Source organism: Alligator mississippiensis, chromosome 7 (genome assembly GCF_030867095.1).
Source record: "Alligator mississippiensis isolate rAllMis1 chromosome 7, rAllMis1, whole genome shotgun sequence".
Lineage (NCBI taxonomy): Eukaryota > Metazoa > Chordata > Crocodylia > Alligatoridae > Alligator > Alligator mississippiensis.
The window spans coordinates 77,688,446-77,708,341 of NC_081830.1; the positions used below are offsets into that span (position 1 = coordinate 77,688,446).

Sequence of the window (19,896 nt, forward strand, 5' to 3'; positions counted from 1 at the left end):
GAATGCAGCCTGTGAAACGGCTTCACTCTGAAAGCCGTAGGTGTTAGGTTAGTCATTGTATATGGGTGTTAGGTTAGTCATTGTATATGGGTGTTTCTGTTTTGCTTTTCAGAGCTAGTAACAGCAGCAGCATGTGCTGCTTGTCATACAGGGGGGTGACTTGTCTCTGCACGTGCGTGTATTTTTTTTTTTTTTTTGGAGGAAAAAAAGGACTTCAAATTCATGGGATTGCAGTGTTTTCTTTGTACAATGCTGATTTTTTTAATTCTTTATTTTTTGCGGGGGGTGGGGTTACAGGGCAGGGAGATATTTTAGTCACATTAGTATTTAACAGTGTTAGATGCCTGCTATTAACTGACTCTGTTTAAAAACTTACAGTAACTTGTGGCTTTTGTGGGTTGCCATTGTGTTGTGAAGCTTAAGTCTTTTTAGTTAAGAGATAAAGAGCAGCGTACTTCTATTGCAACGATAGCAAAAATGCGAGGAACTCGGAGCTGGGCAGAGCAGAGAAGGGACACGTGCACACAGACAGACACACACACATTTTTATTTATATATATTTATTGGGTTTTATTCTCATTTTATACTTTTTTGTCACTGTGCTAATGTAACACTATGTTTGCTAAATGGCCCTTGTGAGCGTTACCAAAGCTAGCTGGAAGAAAGTGCTCCATGGCCCATTCGGGTCTTGCTGTAGAGGTCTGAGCAGAGCAGTTGGGAAGCTTGCATTGTACTTGCTTACACAGCATCTTTGACATAAAGTTTTTTTTTCTAGGATAGGATTTTTTTTTCTACACAATATTTTTTAAGGATCTTTCTCTAACCCAGTTAGAAGCTCTTTTCCCCGTCCAAGCAATACATTATTGTAGAGATCTTACTTTTCAAGAGATTTTCCCTTTGCTTGACTCATCCTTTGTCTCTCTCGGTCTTTTTCTGGCATGTAATTGGGAAGAACCATTAATTCTGCTTGCCCAGGACAGGGAAAGCTTTCCGACTGTTCTTTGGGTTTGCAAGATTTGCAAAGCTACGTTCAGTTCACAAATGGTTTTGTGTGACTGAAATCCATGCGGCTTTCTAGCCCAAAGGGGAACTCATGGTCTTTCGTTTCCACAAAAGCTAGACTGGCACAAGTCTGTCAGTATGAGTGGCGTGTGTGTGTTATGTTTATATACAATACGTATTACATTTGAGGTCCAGTTTTCCTTTCAGCACTCAGATTTAACCTGGTAAGGTCTGTGAAAGAACTGCTGTGGAAAATCAGTCTTTCTCTCTCCCTTTCTGCTTTTCTTTTTTTTTTTTTTTCAAATCATGGCCTTTCTTTTGCTATGCACTTGACCCTGAAGCTGCTTACTAGTTCAAACTGCATCTGTTTCTAGGGCTTGTGTTTCTGAGAAAAAGAAATGTTAATGCAGCTGCTTATTTTATAGCCGGTAAGTCCAGATATCCTTTGCATAACCTACGGGTGAGAAGTTCATTCGTTCTGGTTTTCATTTAACCTTCCAGAAGAACTTTTAGAAATCTTCTTACTCTTCAGAAATCTTTTAGGCTTAATTCTGCCCCCAGGTATGTGCGCGTAAGCCAGGAGTCATTCCACTGAAATCAGAGAAATTATATTACAGTAAAATTGGCGTGAAATAAGTCCTGAAATGAGACCCATTGTATCTTGTTGTAAATCTGTAGACTTGCATGGCCCTGATTTTGACCAAATTAAGCCACTTTTACATCAGTATAATTTCATGCGCTTCAGTGGAGTCACTCGACACCAAGAGAACTGAGAATGGAAATGGGACCCTGGGGTCCTTTTCAGGGAAAGAAAAAGTGGCCTGTGGTTCCTCAGATCTGATAAAATGCCCTTTCTTTTTCTGTAGTTCAGTTCTGGAAACCAGGTAATTTCTGGGATTGTTTTAGAAATGCGCCAAAAATAACTAGAGATTTTACTGGGGTTCTTAATAAATAAATAACATTTTTGATTTGGCATCTTGATGCTGCTGATGGAGAGACGACTGCATTTCTGCCTCTTTTTCTTTCTTTTTGGTGAATTTAGTGCTTGGGTGAACTACTAAAGGTGCCAGATTGACAGCCTGGAGGCTGCTGTCACTTATTTATTAAAAGGACAGGTACAGCCTGGATAGCAGGTGCTCAAACTTCCTTGCAGTGTCTGATCAGCGCGTGTGTCAATTCTGCTGGGGAAAGAGAGGCTCATCCAGGGTATCAGAATCCCAGTCCTTGTCACTCTTTCTGCAGCATCTGCCTGTAAAGGTGAAAATCAGTGTCCTCGGGGTCGTATGAGGAGGATGCTAATACACATACTATAGACTAGCTCCGGGCTCCTGACTGGTTTGGCTAAACAACTATCAGCTGTTAAAAGAAGGCTTTGGGTTTGTGTAATTCAGTTAATTCTAGCCATCTGGTCATTCAACAAATACAAGGTCATTCTGCCATCACAATTTTCCATTTAACAATGGTACATTTGAGCGACCTGCCCTTTGCTTCTGCTCTGTTGCTGTTACGACTTTGCCTACTCTGTAAATATTTCAGACTTGTATTGAAATGCATGCGGTTTCATTTTTGTTTGGATTTGAATGGCGTGTATGCAGTGCGGTGCCTGCCGAGGTGAAAGTAAACACAGAACAATAGCTCTTTTGACTCTTGGTTTTAAATTAGCCCCTGATACGAATGAGTTGACAGGGTATTAAAAAATAAAAACCCTTAAACTTAAAAAAAAAAATTCTCACATGCATAGTAGTTTGTGTAATTTTGGTTATTTCTGAAGTCAGTACAGAATCCTGCATGTGATACACTTTGCATAGTTTTCTTCAATCTTCACATGTCATTTCAAGAATTTAGTAGCAGCATTTTGTTGGCCTAATGTTATTGCAGCTGGTGGTTTTGGGTTTTGTTTTGTTTTTTCTTTTTTTGGTTGGCTGGGATTTTTTTTTAAAGATGTACCTTGTGTACATCTAATTCATTGCATCCTATATTGTGTTGCAAGGTGATCTGGAAGAGTTTAACCTAGTGGACAGGTTGTGGCTTAAGGAGAATATAAGCTTGTTACAGCCAGTAGTAGGTCTTGGGGGTGGGGGACTGAGTGGGCTACCAGCCCGGCTTCAAAGGCAGCTTCAGGCCCCGGGGACCTCACAGCACTGCAGCCCTAGCAGCTTGAGCTTTTCCTGAGACATCAGTAGTCTGCACTGGTGGTTTCACAAGGGCAACTGTTCTTGTATGACGAGGTAAGTACTTACATCCCCCCCACACACACCCTGGACCACCCAGTTATACCTCTGGTTACAGCTACAGGCAGACTCTTTAGCTTAGAGCTGCCCATCTGACACAGGTAACCTCTCTCTGGGGCTATGGGAGGGACAGGCAGCACACTGAGACAGAGGGCAGAAAGCAGAGCAGCAGATCTGGAAGGCAGCACGGAGAAGAAAGCAGAGCAGCAGACCAGGAAAGGTAAGGGGATCAGAGTGCACTTGGGGATGGTGCAGGGCTCATTTATGGCACGCCTGCCAAAAGAGTTGCCTCGGTGGCTTTAGCTCATCCTGTAGTAGCTCATTCTTTTAGTTTGGGAGCTCGCTGGTTCAGTTCCTGGTGGGCGAGTGAAGACGACAGCACTCTTGTCGGCATTGCTTAAATGTCAGTTTGAAATCCTTTGTTTTGGTCATAAGGGTCCTCACTGTCAAAAAAAAAAAATTGTTTGTTATAACAAAATTATAAAAAATGATCTATCTGCACCTGTGAAAACCATCAGTGTGGGCACACAAAGAGGTTTCCTTTAATATTTAAGCAAGGTTTTAAGGGGTTAAGATTAATCTGATGTGCTGTTGGATTTTTTTCTCATTAATTTGAATGGGTTTTGCATCCAGCCCCTAAGTGTGTCAGTGTTGGGGCGTTGCACAATATAACTATGTTTATTTTAAATCAGTATTTACACTCATTAAATTTTGCTAATGCAAACCCAGGCCTAAATGAGGCAAATTCTTTTTCCTCTTAAACAAAAGAGGCTGGTTTCAGGAACTGGAGAGAGGAATGTGCACTCACTGTGTGGCATGGGTTGCAGGTGAGGATAAGGGCAGTGCAAGCCCCACAAGAGTTAATAATATATAGCTTATGAGTTACGCACACTTTAAGTAATACTCATTAACAGTGTGGCCAATCATACTTCATTAATGGGAGTCTGGTGAAAGAAAGTCCTAAGTCTGAAAGTCTGATTTTTGGGGGCACATTATAGCCTTAGACATTGGAGACTTACATGCCTTGGATGGTCTATGGAAAAGTATTAGCAGAACATCACTGGACCGCTTCTTGGCACTTTGAATGATAATGGTGAGGGTTTTCTATGGTCACATTTCTGACATAGATTGGCTCTATTCATCAACTAGGAACAGTCACAATGGATAATTTAAAATAATTCATTTTATTGCTGCTTCCTGTGGATTTCTGACTTCCATTTCAAAGTGCCAAACCAGGACAGCTAAAGATCTCAGTACTGATCACTGGGCAGGTGCTATTAGTAGTATGAGCAGTTTGAGTATCCCTGCAGAGTCATCATCACCAGCTAGATCAGTATAGAGCACTTAACTTGACATTAGCATAACATTTATAAGTCTATCCAAATGTGTTAACTCTTTTGTCGTGTATGTGCTGTATGCACTGCTTTGTATCCCAAATCTAAATATGGTGGAGAGTTGCAGTTTGGGATTTTAGTTTGGCTATACAACCTAGTACAATGAAAAGTTGATTGTGCCCAGTTTGGAGCTTGTACCAGGTTAGGCTGTTTCAGCTGCATTTTATCCTGTTTTTAAATTTCTTCAAACTCATAACTCACAGCAAACCAAAGAGGTGCAGCTCTAAAACTTGAAATCCTGAAGTTAGGGATGGATTCTGGCATGGCCTGAGAACTCCCGAGATTACTTTGCTGTTACTTGCCTATTTCAGCGTTGGGCCCAAATTACCATTTTTCATTTACCTACAACAAGAAACTCATTGAGGTTCTTTCACCTGTGATGGTTCCCCTAAAGGCTTCAGCTTGTGAGCTCAGGTATCCCAGGATAGAGTTACAGTACATTCAGGTTTTCCTGACATGTCCTCTTGTTGGGCCATCCCATCTCTGTCTGGATGTTTTTTTTTAATATCAAAAAATGTCCAAGATTTGGGATTTTTCTCTGCTCAGCATTGAAGTTTTCCCAGCACTGGGCTTCAGCAGGGTGGGGGAGGCGCCTGCTCCTCCAGGCAGCAGGGTGATGTATGGCTGGGCCGCACCGGTGCCTGTGTTTGCAAGGGTGGGGCAGCTGGGAGACACTTGCAGGGTTGGGGGGAGCAAGGAGCTAAGGGGTCAGGAGTGAGGGGCACCAGCAAGGCTGGGGGAGACTGGGGGTGTGGATTGGGAGTGAGGGGCACGAGGAGGGCTGGGGGGGGGCTATAGTTTAGGAGTAAGGGGTACCAGGAGGGGTGGGGGACTGTGGGTTGGGAATGCAGTGAACAGGCAGTGCCAGGGGGCTACGGGTCGGGAGTGAGGGGCAGGGGTAGGGTGCAGGCATATCAAAGCTGCCCCACAATCATATTCCGCCCCCCCCCCCCCCCACAGGTGCCCTCTTTTTTTGAAACTGGAAATATGGTAGCCCTACCAGGAAACACCTTTGTAAGAACACCGCCAAATTCCAATAAATTTATTGACCACATAGACTTCTCTCCATCCTGCTATCCCATCCCTGTGTATTGCTAGGCCCTCCCAACTCCCACCTTGGTTATTATGACAGCTTCTGCTTCTGAAGTGCTCCTGTGAATCTTCCTATGCATTTTCTGTCTTTCCTCCTTCCTGCCCCAACTGAAAGAGAGTAATGGAATGGAGGATGACGAGGAGGCAGACGACCTTCACCTTCTGTATTTCTAGTATCCTGGAAGGGTAGGAGAAGACACAGTAGCAGTTTCCTCTTATTCTCCAGCCTGTGACTGTCTGTGGGCTTGAGTTCTCCGAACTAAGGGGCTTGGTCAACTTTTTCTGACAGCCTCTCTCCTTAAATCTGCTTCTCTTTGCAAGCCAAATCAAGGCAATAATTCTGGAAGGGGGATAGAGGAACAACTGATGTGAACAAGAGATGTATGTAGATTTGTAGATGTGGGGTAGGGGAGGATGAATAATTAGGCTTACCTGCTTCAGGACCTCTTGAATTAATGTGCTGAGCATGCAGCAGATGATGCCAGAAGGGATTGGAAGGGTTACAGAGTATATTTTCCTGGATTGTGCCAAAGTTTGATGGGAGAACCCAAAAACCACACATAGCTTTATGGGCTATGACCACAAAAGAGAATACTCTGAGGCTGTGCTTGTGGTTCCTTCCCAGTTGACTTGGTGGTCCATAAACTTTGTCCTCCAGCTATTTGTTGGGAGGTGGGCTGCCTCTGCATGTGCCTAATTTTCACAATATAAGTATCACTGACTGTGGGAAATAGTCCTGTCCTGGCAGAAAGGAGCTGTAATGAATTTAATTGGCTTTATCCATTTCTAATTTCTATGATTCGTTTTGTAAAGCCCAAATTGGAAAAGGTACATTGCTTGATTTTTTTTTTTTTTTTTTGCTTCATAAATTTACTTATTTATTGTTTAACTAAAGAAAATACTCTCAAGGCAATCAAACAGTATCTACCAGACACAAAGAGGTGCTTATATCTGTTATTTGCAAATACCTTGATAAGAATTGGAGCAGATGTACAATGCATCAAGTAGTTCTACACCCTCTCAGCAATACTGTTTACTTTTTTTATGTTTCATTAACAGTTTTGCCAGGTTTCCTCCTTGCCTTTAGGCATCCACGTATGGTGCACACAGCCAAAAAATCCAGTTACTTCTGAACTGATTGGCTGGATTCCTTATTGCCTCAGTTGGCCAGTACAACCTGAAGTTCTTTTGAGTTGTTGCCAGTGCATTCAGAGCTGAGACACTTCCAAAAAACAAAACAAAAAATCTACCCTATTTCTATATTTTACAGCATGTACACTAGTCACTTTTTTTCAGTGGTTTTTGTTTCTTTTGAGCAACTGAAGAAGTTCTTAAGATGCCAGTTTTTTATAATTGCTTTGGATGCTGCTTCAATACAACCTCTTGTGGCTGTGCACAAAGTCACTCTCCTTCTGACTCTCATTTTGACAAAATGTCACACATGGTAGGGGTGTACGAAATGGGCCGTATTCGATTTGGATCTGGATTCAGCCTGAATCGGGGACAGTGATTTGCTTCGTTGATTCGGATCACTGTCCCAATTCAATTTGATGATGAATCTCTGAATCAGCGTTTCGGCTGTAGACACAGCTTTAAATGCTTTTTCTACGTACCGCGAGGTACCAGGCGCAGCTCATGAATGCTGGAGTTGTGGGGCAGGTTGAGTGTCCCACAGGAGCACAGGGGAGGCCCCCGCATGCTCAGCGGCAAACCCGGAAGGGGACCGGAGGTACTTCTAGTGCTCTTCCGGATCTGCCGGGGAGCACGCGGAGGGACCTCGCCATGACTTTGACAATCAGCTGCGGAGGATCCTGTGTCCCCCCCCAGATCCAAGAGGCACCAATCGCTGAGTTGGGGAGGCGCGGGGGGGCCCCCAGTGCATTTCCTGGCAGACCCAGAAGTGGACTGGAAGTGCTTCTGGTCCACTTCCAAGTCTGCTGCTGAGCTGGGGACTCTGCCATGCTCATGTGGGATGCTCCATCTGCCCCAGCATTGCAGCATTCACAAACCTCCTGGTACGTTGAGATATGTAGAAAAAACATTTAAAGCTGTGTCTATATCTGAATCATTGAATCTTTCTGAATCTTTCCAAATGGAATCAGAGGGTTCTGATTCAAATCAGAGAAATTAAAGGGTCTTCTGATTCGATTTGGATTCAGAGATTCGGCCACTGAATCGGGCCAAATCTCCACCGAATTGAATAGGTGACCGAAGCTTTGCACAGCCCTAACACATGGCCTGTTTTCAGAGACCAGTCCCATTGGTAGTAATTCAACCTCTTGTGCATGTAAATTCAGCATGAATATACATTTTGCAGGATTAGGACCTAAGTTTTTTTCTTTTATCACCCTTGTAGTATCCTTGAGTATCAAGGAGTTGCAGGGTATTAAGACAGTTTATGGCATCCTGCATGGTGTTCCCATGGCTTGCCTATACCTGTGTCTTTGCACGGTCCTTCCCTGGTGTGGCAAATGGTTTTGGTGCTTTATGCCATTATTTCAGGGTGTTTGCAGTCTCAGGGAACAGAATATATTTGGTTCAATGTTAAGCTTTACTTTTCATCCGTGAAGATTAGATCCGTGGGGAAAGAGGTCTTGTTGAGAGGCTAGTCGGACATAAGTTTATATCTTGCCAGATTTAATCTGATCCTGCCAAGTCTTATATCATTTTTTTTTGTTTGTTTGGGTTTTTTTTTACTCTGGAAAGTGGCTGTCCAGAATTGGAAAACTTACTCCCTATGTACATACAGACTTTAAGAACCAATTTGAACTGTTATTAAAGTTGCCTAGTCCTGCAAGAGAGACTGAGTTGGATTTTTTCTTTCTTGTGCCTCATCAGCAAAATTGTTTACTAAGTTCTTAGTTATATTTTATCTGTGCAAGCACAGTGAAGATAATGGGGTTTGCACAGGTGTCACAGAGGGTATAATTTGGCCTATATTACCATTACCATTGGTGGTGAGGTGTGAGAAATGAAATAACCCAGCTTGACTTCCACAGCCCTGGGCTGAGTTTGCAGGACTGGCAGTGAGGAAACAAACATACATCTTTCCACTTGTAAATTGAACAGATTTGATCTGAAAGTCAGTGCGCTACAACAAACCTGGATCCCTACAATGGTGTTTTCATAGTGTACACTTTTCACAGTAGAATCAATTCTTGTCTCTTCTCCCTGCGCTGCCACTTTGTTGCTTTGGCTCAGTTACCATAGCTCTCTCCTCTTTGCTCCTTTTTTCATCTCTTGCTGTTGTCTTCATGTCTTCCTTTTTATTGTGTTTTCTGGAATTTGTCACTGCAAATATCACTTGGATGTTCAGGTTCCACATTTAGTAGCAATCCAAGCTCGGCAGTGATTTAGATTACGTATGTGACATTATCCAAGTTGCTTATGGCATTGACCTTCTCTGGTGCCTCTCACCATCCTGTGGGGGCCAGGGCAGTAGAGGGGTCCTGCCTCTTCAGCAATAACATCCTTACAAGTAAGCACCGGAGGAGTGTAACATTTGTTTTCTTAAGTTCATGAGTCTTCTGGTGTCAGCCTGCAGAACCAGGTTTAGGTGGTTACAAACTAAAGGAAAGTTGCATAAATCTGTGGTCCGGTAGGTACCTAAAAAAGATTTTTACAATTGATGTTTTGCTGATGCTGACGATTTTTCCCCTCCGCTGTTTCTATACTTACCAAATTACATGTAAAAGCCATAAACTCCTTTATATTATCCATAAACATAATAAAAAATGTTACACCACATAACTTTGACTTAGTCAATAATTCTAGGCTTAGCCTGAGGGGTTGAAAAGAAAATTATTCCTGTTACACATTTTAATTATGCCATAAACTTTGGGAAATAGCTATTGATCTTCAGCATCTGGCATCAGAAAAGTTGCTTGCTTTCTTGTTATTTAGCCCATGAGTGGCATTGTCATATAGGATGCAAATAAAGAATGTCAGATGAGCTGAAGATGCACCATATGTAAATGAGAATGTCTTTATTTTAGTTTGCTTTTCTACTAAAAATATTTTATTGCTGATGAGTATTTTTTTAACCAGCTGTTTTTTTTCAGCCACCGCTGGAGAAATTTGCATTTCAGACGCTAAAAAGCTAATTCTAATATGAGAAAAGATTGACTGCTATTACAGAACCATTCAGGATTTGGAAGCCTTGGGTTCCTTTATTTTGGCTTTCTTGTTGCTGTTTTTGCTGTTTTTAAGAACCCAACACTAGAACAAATATGCATTACAGGGCTGTTTCCCCCACGGGGAACAAAGTCTTCTATAATGAGAATGTCAAAGGCTGTCCCAAGTGTAGTGGCCTAGTGTGCCAGCTATGGTAAAGGTGTACGGGAGTGATATGGCTGGCTTTACATCCAGCTGCCTTCAGCTTCCTCAGCTGTAAGGACAGTGTTCCACAGCCCTAAGGACTATATACAGCTAGGCATAAAATGGGCATCTTGCAGCATAAAAAGTTCATTTCAAACTACGGTTTCAATCTCAAATGTCCTTTTGCTCTGTGGAAGAATAATAATTCTCACAGCCAAATGACAGCAGCTAGAAAAGACAGATTTCATCCTTCCTGCTGTAAAACCTCAGCAAGCTCCTGGACCAGTAATGTAACTGTGTAAACACTGAAGAAACCAAGTGTGACATTCTGCCCTGATTGAAGTCAGTGACAAACTTCCCCTTGACTTCATTGTAACCAGGATTTTATCCCAAATGTTGGTGTACTGCATCTTGCTAAACAGGCATTAAGGCAAAATAGAAAGTGTCTTACTGAAAATTGTCCTCATATTTTCAGATCACTCTTTTAGATGGTGAAAAGATGGTCAAAAATGAGGAGCTGAAGTGCATTTTATGTTGAGATACAGGTGTGACATAGTTCATGGGTAGAGCCACTTCTTACCTCATAGAGCTTCAAAACCGTGCACAGAGCATGATGGATATGACATTCCTGCACCGGGTGACTGTTCCCTCTAATGATGGTAGGGTGAGTGCTGTTTCATGCTGGGTAACTTGGGTTTAGTATAGGTAACTTGGACTCCTGAGCCAGGAGAAGAGGCTTTCTGAGAGCTGCTGAGGAAGAATAAATAGGATGGAGTTCCTGGGATGGGACACCTGGAATAGATAAAAATCAGGCCCCTGGAAAAGAAAGACAGAACCTCCCTTCTCCATTTAGGACCTCAGTCTGAACTGGTACACAAATATTATAAAGGAAGGACCACAGAATGAAAGTGGTCTAATTAGACTAGACCACAGAAAAGGGATTTTAAAGAAGAATATTGTTTTTAAAGCTATGGAGCATTAATGTATTATTTAGGAGGAAACAGCAAGACAGAAACTCTTCAGGACCATCACAGATCAAGGCACTGGAGTGGAAAAGGGAGGCTGAGAATATGGGTGGGGTTGGTGTTTTTAAGACATTATCTAGCTAATAGCATTCAAGACTGCAAGCAGAGGTTACTCATTGCTCCTCTGCATGGGAGAAAGCCACAATCCTGTTGATTGCGTTGACTCCGTGCGCAAAATGTTGACAAAAAATTACTGCCTCCACTCAACCTCTCTGTCCTACCTGATTTAATATCTGTGGGGAGCACACCCTGCAAGCTTATTAAAAATATAGTAGGTGTTGCCCATTTCCGAGGGCAAATTGTCTGCCTTCATTCCCTTTGTGTGATTGATGCTGCCGTGCACCTGGCGTCCTCGGGGTATGTCTCTATTACATGCAGATTTGGATTTGAACACTGCAATTCACTCATTGCATTTTAAATCTATGTAAAATCAGTCCTACAAGGAATCAAAGAGAAATGGACATTGTATAAGAAATGATCTTCTCCCTGGTAGCTCAGTATCTCTGGGTCACTAGGTATGTGTGCTCTCATGTACCTCCTACAGAACTGTTTACAGCAAGGTATGCATAGAGTCCATGGGTGGATCCACGATGCAGTGATGGGGGTGTGGGCCGGTGTGGGTCATGCTCGGTGAAGACAGCTCATTGTACACATGCTACAGCGCTCTAGGGGGTGTGATCACAGCCCCTCACTGGGATTGTGGATGCTGGAGAGCATTCAGAGCTCACCGACATGTCAGCACACCTCCTGCTGAAGCCCTGCATGTGCTGTAAGCTCTATGAGCCTGGAGTCCCTGCTTTTAGCTCTGAAGCCTGTTCTTGTTTGCTGTTCCTCTTCCTCCTCTCCCTCCCTTCTTGCCCCATGCCAAACTCAAATTTAGCAGCAAGAGAAAGGGGGGGATGAGTGGCAGTGGCACTCTGCCCTTGTGCCCCATGTAAGCCTAGGCTGTCACTGCCATCACTGCTCATCCCTTTCCTTTCCTCTGCTGCTGAATGTGGTGGGGGGAGCAGTAAAAAGGGGAAGAGCAAACAGCAGCAGGGTTTGGACCCTGGGTAGGAGGTCCAGCGGGAGCTCTGCTGATGTATTGGTGAGCTCTGTGAGCTCGCTGCGTGTGCAGTGCGTAGTTGAAGTGGGATGCAAGTGTGCCACCGCGCCTGCTCTGGATCCTTCCCAACACATTTTGTCCTCAGCTGTGTCAGCCATGTGATGGCACTTTCCTTTATCATAGCTATGGAGAACTCACATTGGTTTCAGTTATACCATTTTTAGCGAGGAATTGTGTTGAATTCTTGTACCATCTGATTCAATAATTGATGGTGACCCGATGGTTGTTTCTCCTATTTATTGTATATGTTAACATGACACTGTGCTTTTTCATAATAAGCTAGGTGAATGAGGACACAGATGCTAACCAAAGGTGACTTTAGGTAAGAGGCTTGTGGCAGTAACTGCCAGCTCTTCCACAGGAAGTCCTTCTTCCTAAGCGCCAGTGCCAGTTGTCTGACCCCTTCTACTGACATCCCCGTGTCTAGTTGAAGGAATGAGAAGACAGCGTGAGGCTTTCAGATGTTTGGGGATGCCAAACTGACAGGTTGCGTTCCAGCAGGTAGACTGTAAACCAATTAAGAACATGCAGGGCAACAAAACATGCCATGTGAACATTAGGCATCTCGTTTGGATGGATTTCTATGATAAACAGCATCCCTAGGAGGCCATCTCAAGGAGACAGAGCAACACTGTGGGGTACTACAGCACAAGTGGTGCCCAGGTCTCTAAAAAGAGAGACAGCCTTTAAAGGTAAATACATCAGACTGGGCTGTTTCATTTTGGGGAAATTAATTCTAGTTCAAAAATAGTGAAGGAAAATATGAGACTTACTCTAAACTAAAAATATTAGGTGAGACAAAAGGTATAGAATGCCACTGACATTTTTTACAGAGAATATTGACATTGTAGTTAATTATTTTGGCTGAAAACACAACTATTTCAATTCCAACTGGTGTCACTGTGCCTCCTAAGAGTTTTGTAGCTTGGGTGCCATTTATGTTCTTTTTTTTTGTCTAGATGCAGGTCTCTTTGGACCATATTTTCTATTATGTGGTAGTTTCTTGTATTGTTGCAAAAAGTCAAAGTGCATCATGACTGTCACACAGTCACCTATAGGTGATATAGGTTGGATGAAAATTTTGAACTACAAATTTGTTTTGCTTTTTGGAATGAAGCTTTAATTGATCAGCATCTCTTCGCCCTTTGAGGCGACTTAAAAGTAAAACGTTTCTGGCACATTACCTCATTCCTGTAATTTTAGTCATTTTTCATGTAGGTAACTATTGTATATGTTTCTTTTTCTTCCGTAGAAAATTGTGATTTTTTTTTTTCTTCAGTAATGCCCAAAACAGAATTTTCTGGCTTCTTTTTTTCTTTTTTTCTTTTGGATTTATAGTAGAATTCCTACAGTTTTCAGGATAGCGGACTCTGGATAAAAAATATACTATTTAATAAAAAAAAAGCCCTAATCAACTGACATGCATTTTTTGTTATATATGTGTGTGTGTATGCACTCTAATATTTAAAAATGGAATATACGTTGTTTATATTACATGGAATATACATTCCATTTTTAAATATTAGAGAAAGTTTGGGCCTTGACACTTGTTGCAAAAGGTTTTTTGGCCTTTGTTCCTAAAGGTTTTTGGCTACAGCATTGGAAGCCTGGGGTAGTGATGTCAGAGAAGGCAATAAACCTCTCTCCTCAGACAGAATGGAGGCGACTGACTCTGAAACTGCTTAAGACTATTTGGAGATTAATGACCTGTCTTCTTAATATTCTTGCAAGGCATCATGGACAACAGAAACACTTGTGGAGTTATACACATTTAAAATGAACGATTGTATTTTTAGTCCGTAGTGGCTGACATCCATTACTATATGGAGACATTCTGGGCCATAAGCAGAGGTATTGGCAGTCTCATTCCAGCTCCAACAAGTATAAAAGCAGTAACAAGAATTGGTTTATTCTCAGGCATCCTATGAATATAGAATATATGCCATTCTGTTGTGCCTGAATGTGGTCCTTCCCGCAGAGTAAGACTAAGACAAATTGACAGGACAATGTGCAAGAAACTTACGGTTGTACTGCCTTTGCCTATTTTATGGGTACCTTTTATCCTGACTGCAGAACTGCTGGTCATCACTTTTTTCCCTTTTCAATTGCTTGGTTGCACTTGAAAGTGATGAAGGTAGCAAGAGGTTCACAGAAAATAATCAAATTAGTTCTTCTTTTATCATGTAGACAGGGCACCTTTCCCAAATAGGTATGGGAAGAGATGAAAGAGGCATGTTTTCATCCTGTGCATCTAACCAAAAGCATGAGGTGTAAGACAAGCAGGAAAAATTATTTTAATTCTGAAATCAGAAATGGGTTTTATGGCAGTTTGTTCATAGCCCTAGGTCACCTTGTTCACTCATTTATTTTATTTATGTAATGATAAGAGGCCATTGTAGCTTTATTTCTGTTTATTGCTTTTTCTGTAATGTAGGCTAAAAGAAAACATTTTGCCAAGCTTAATAATGTCTGTGCTCTAGCTTGTAGCTTGCACTTAATAGTGCTGCTATAAGCCTATTAAGTCAGGAAAAGGTCCAATATACTGTTGACTAAAGTAAGGCACTGAATTTAGGTATCTTAGAACATACTTTTTTTTCAGCTTGATGCTAGATGACGCTGACAGGAATTGGTGTCTTTCCCAAACCTAAAACAAACCAACTTGCAAATGTAAGAGAAATGACCTTCCTGTTTCTCAAGCTATTCCTTAATCGACTGAAATGTCTTTTTATTGTTTCAGAAACAAATGTTTGCTTAAACACATTTGTGAACTTGAACGCAGCCGTAATTCATCATTTAATTTTGCACCAGTTTGCAGTAATTGAAATTGCCTCAGGACCAAGCTCGTAAGAGTTTTCTGTGTGCTATGGTCTTTGAATGGGTCGTCTTTTTTCAGAAAATGAAGGGTGAGGGAAGGAAGAACAATATTGTTAATGAAGCAGGCTCATGAATATCAATTATCTGCTGTCCATTTAAAATAAGCAGTAACTTAAATATAGGAACTTAGTGCAGATTAAAGGATGAGCAATGCAGTAGAGACCAATAAGAATATAAGTTTCAAAGCTCGAACCTCTAGCAAATTTTAAAAAGTTGTATGGCTCTCTTCTGCATCCCTTGTTATCCAGTATTTTTCATTTTCATGCCTTCATTTTTCTCCTCGTTCCTTTTCCTTTTCCAGTGGCTTGGTTGAATTTGATATCCATGAAGTGAGTAATATGGTCACAGAGAATAATCAGGTTAACTTGTACTACCATGTAAGCTGTGCGTACCTTTCTTAAGTATAGCAAAGGCTGGAAGCAGCATGTTTTCATCCATAGTATCTACAGAAAAAGGGAGTCAAATAGTAGGGATCTGGTGGAGGAGGTTTGTAAGTGTAGGTACAGAGGCTGAAATACAGCAGACAGGAGGTTTTCTTTTGTATTTTTAAATGATTTGAAGTAGACAGATGTTTAAAATTTCAAGCCCTTTTGCTTGAATTGCAGTCATGCATTTTAACAGTTTGTGTGTACGGGTATATATGCATATATGATATCTATTTTATGGAAATCATTTATTCACCAATTCAATTTGTCCTGTACAACGTGGTTTCTTTCTGTTATAAGTTCAGCTACTAACAGTTCTGGTTTGTACTAGGGGCACACCAATAAAGATTTTCTTGGCCGATACTGATGGCTGATTATTAACCAGCCATATCAGCTGATACTGATCTGATAGATGATTTACAGGAATGCAGCCCAGCAGCTTCGAGAGCAGCATCCTGCCAGTAAGTCTGTTGGAGGGAAGGGGCTGGGGGGAGAAGAGGCTTGGGGGGCAGATTGAGGCCCCCCATGGTGAGGAAGGGAGTGGGGCAGGGACAGGAGATGTCCAGCCAAGGCAATGGATGCAGCCCCGGGGCTGGAAGCAGGATGGAGCCATGGGAGGCTTGTCCAGGGGGCTGGGGGGGATGGTTCCCTACTGCTGCATGCACCCCTGGGGGAGGAATGGAGGCGCATATGCCTTCCCCCCCCCGATCTGTTTCCAGGGTGGGGGCAGGCTGCCCACTGCAGGCTCAGGGCCAGGGCTGTGCCTGCTTGTTCCTTGCAGGGGGGTAGGGGAGCTGGGCTGGGGCTATGCTTGGGGAAGGTGGGGGTGGGGTGGGCAGTGGCAGTGCTGGGAGGGGTGGCTATAGGGTGGGTTATAGCCACCCCTAAGTTCCCCATAGCCATCCCTTCCAGCACTGCTGCCACCCACCCCACCCCTGCCCATCCCAAGCGCAGCCCTGGCCCAGCCCCTCACTGAGAAGAGGCTAGCGCAGCCCTTGGCCCTGAGCTCACAGGAGGCAGCCCACCCCCACCCTGCACACAAACCCAGTGGGTACATGCCCCCCATGCCACCCTCAACCTCCTTGTGCCCTCTGGACGAGCCGCCTCTGGCTCTGTCCCGTTTCCAGCCTGGGGTCTCATCCACCTCCCTGGCTGGGCAACGCCTGCTCCTGCCCCACTCCCTCCTTCACCATGAGGGCCTCAGTCTGCTCCTCCATGCCCCTTCTCTCCCCCTCCACCCCTTCCCCCTTACAGACTTACCAGCAGGACGCTGCTCTCCATGCTGCCGGGCTGGATTCCTGGCTGCGTGCATCTGCAGCTGCACACGTGCACACAGCATTTATATGTGATATTGGCTACACTGGCCAAAAAAACCTGATTGCAGATAATGTTAATTTTCCTTTTATCGGTGCTGATGCAATATGCAACCGATATATCCGTGCACCTCTAGTTTCTACGGCTACCCAGTAGAAAAGATTAAATAGTTCATTAAAGCTATATTGCAAGGGGAAGGGGTGGGGGAACTCTGAGCAAGTGAGCCAGCAAGTGAGTGTGAGACTTATCCTTACTTCACCTAGAAGTAGCCCAGAAAAAAACAAAGATCATTTAGATAAGCCTGCTGTTTAAAAAAAGAAAAATCAGTGTTAATAAAACACTAAGGAAGGGTACATAGAACATGTGTTACCTCACTGTTATGTAAATGCCATGTCTTAACCCTGGAGAAGGTGAAGAGTGAACTTCACAAACAGTGAAGAGTTTGTGAATTTTGTCTATGTGGTAGCAAATCCTCCTGACTGCATTTTTTTAGTCAGACAGGTCTTACAACCTTTCCAGTGTTTAAACAAACATTGATAAGCAGACAGATTTGAAGAGCTTAAGCCTTACAGTAAGTGCCCAGCCTAGAGTGTTTAGCCTGGACTTCATGGGGGGGTGGGGGTGGGGGAGGAAATATTTTCCTGGTACAATATGCTGGTTTACATTTTATGCTGGGTTAAAAGGTCATCATTGGCTATATTTTTCAATCTACCTTTAGCTTTTTCCTTTTCCTTATCGTATCTGTTTTAGAAAGTTAGCCTTTTATTCTTTGAATATGCACAGCTACTGTAGAGATAAAAAACTGAAGGAAACATGATTGCTTACGGTAATAGAATGCATTAAAATCCCATATCCCCACTGAATACAATGGTAGCATAGTGCTAAGATGATACGTTTTGAAGAGTGGCATTTTTAAACGTAGTTTTATCGTGCAGCCATCGTTTGTAAACCCCGTAACCAAGAGGCATTTCAACCATTCTAAATTACTAGTGTATCAATGTTTAAATTATGCCAAATATAAAGATAAACATTTCTATTATGTTGCAGAATTTGAGGATCATCAGTAACTTCCTATTCTTCATAAAGTTCAATTTCATGCAAGAGTAATTGATGTTTTCAGATGCACTCAGTGATGCTATGGCTTCAGCATAGCTCTCAGTTGGTGAGGGAGAAATATCAAAGATGAATAATTTTGAAAAGTGTTTGGTTGACTTATTGTGGTTGTGACAATGTATTTGTTGTGACAATGTATTTATATATTGTTAAAGTTGAATGTTATCAAGTTATCCATTTTGTGTATCATCATAATTGTAAATTATGTCATATCTCTTGTATTTCACATCCCCAAGTTTGTTTTCTCTGAGCTTCCAGGTTTAACTCCTTGTTAAACAAGGATTAAATCCAGAATGAAAACAGCAGTGTATTTCAGTTGAAAGTCCTTCTTTGCAGGGACAGCATCTATACATTTTGATTCAGGTTATCAAAGCTTACATCCCTGAAATCAAAAACAAATTGGAATTCTTGGTTTCTAAGTTACTGACAATTAAGAAAAAGTGAAAATTTGATTTACATAATCTTTGACATAAAAAAATTGAAAATGTAAAAGCCTTCCCTTTAATGAGTCATATTTTGTAGCAAGCTTTACCCTAGGTCATTGAGAGTGCAATCTGGCTCACGTATACAAACACTTCCCTGATAACATTTCCCTCTGAGATTCTGCCAGGAGCACCTATATACCACTGCTACTGCTGACATGGAAATTGGAAATTCACTGAAAATGACAGGGTCAGTTCACATGGGACTTCATCTCTTTCTAGAGACACAATGACTGGCATCTTAAAATCTGAAAATGTTTTAAGATGCAGTAAATCCACAATGTTACAGAGCATTTTTCTTATCTATGAAAACACCTGTGCTCTGGTGGCATTAGTATGCTGTTCTTATATTCCATTGTCTAGTGGTAACTAGTATAAATATGTAATTGTATGGTTTGTTTTGCTAGTAATAGATTTTAAAAAAAACCTCTACTATTACATTGATGTTGAGTAGTGCTTACCATATCAACAGAAAAAATATAAATTGAGTCCAATTACTTGCATGTTTACTGCAAAATACAAGTTATTTTAGCAGCAGCTGGTTTGGAGAATGCTTTGTAGTAGTCTAGCTGTTTTCTTCCTTTTGTTAGGAACTTGCTACTTATAAAACTTTGTAATTATTAGGTATAGTGCGTTGGGCAAAATGAATGTTCCTTATGAATTCTTGAACTTCAGATCTTTTTGCTCTACTGAGTTTTCCAAAAGTCTGCACAGCAACTAGTACGTAATTGTGGCAGGGCACTGTTTGTGCCTGCCAGTTTAAGGGCCTGGAGCTGGCAGCTGCCAGGTGCCTGATGAAGGCAGGCATTTTGAACCTGGGGCTGCCCATATAAACAGGGCAGTTTTGTTGCTGAAGGCCAGGCAACAACATCGCCTGGCTGGAGGGCTGCTGGTATCATCTGGAAGTAAAGGCAGGATCTGTAGCGGATGGTCAGGAGGCTCCTGGTCCTGGGTACAACCTAAAACTGCACCCTGCCGGGATTGGGTGGCCTGGTGGGGCTCCCAGTCATGCAGGAGCCCCCAGGAAATGCCAGGCCAGTTACTACCCCGGTGAAAGGCGGGTTGGGGTGCCTTAGCCCCTAGCCCCCACAGCCAGGTGGATTACCCTTTTCGTAGTGTCTGGAGGGTGGACCCCCAGAGAAAGAGTGAGAGGCCATACTCACGCATGTCTGGAATTCCCCTTACTGGTCAATGCTGGGGGCAAGACCGGAAGGGTCAAATGGCCAGGGGCCTACCGCGAATAATGCCTAAGAGCTGAGGGCCTGGGGCTCCAACTGGCCTGGAGGTGGGCCAGGGCTAGTGAGCCAATGGTCCCGGTGGGACCACACACATAAGGGGAAGCAGTTCAGGGAGCTATGCTGCCCAAGATGAAGGTGGATTAGGCCGCTGGAATGGAGGGATCATAGAGGGGTTCAACATTAGGATTATGGGGCCCAGAGTAGAGCCGGTGATTGTGAGAACATCTGGATGCCATTTGCGAGGTTTGGGCTGCAGTGTAGGGGAGGAACGGAGCTGCAGATAG

At 42.7% G+C, this 19,896-nt stretch overlaps 1 protein-coding gene across 4 annotated transcripts in view; it reads left to right on the forward strand.

Annotated features, from left to right (window-relative positions):
• Positions 1-19,896, forward strand: part of NAALADL2 (N-acetylated alpha-linked acidic dipeptidase like 2) — a 1,094,482-nt gene that overhangs the window by 287,221 nt on the left and 787,365 nt on the right. The gene's annotated exons all lie outside the window — the stretch shown is intronic.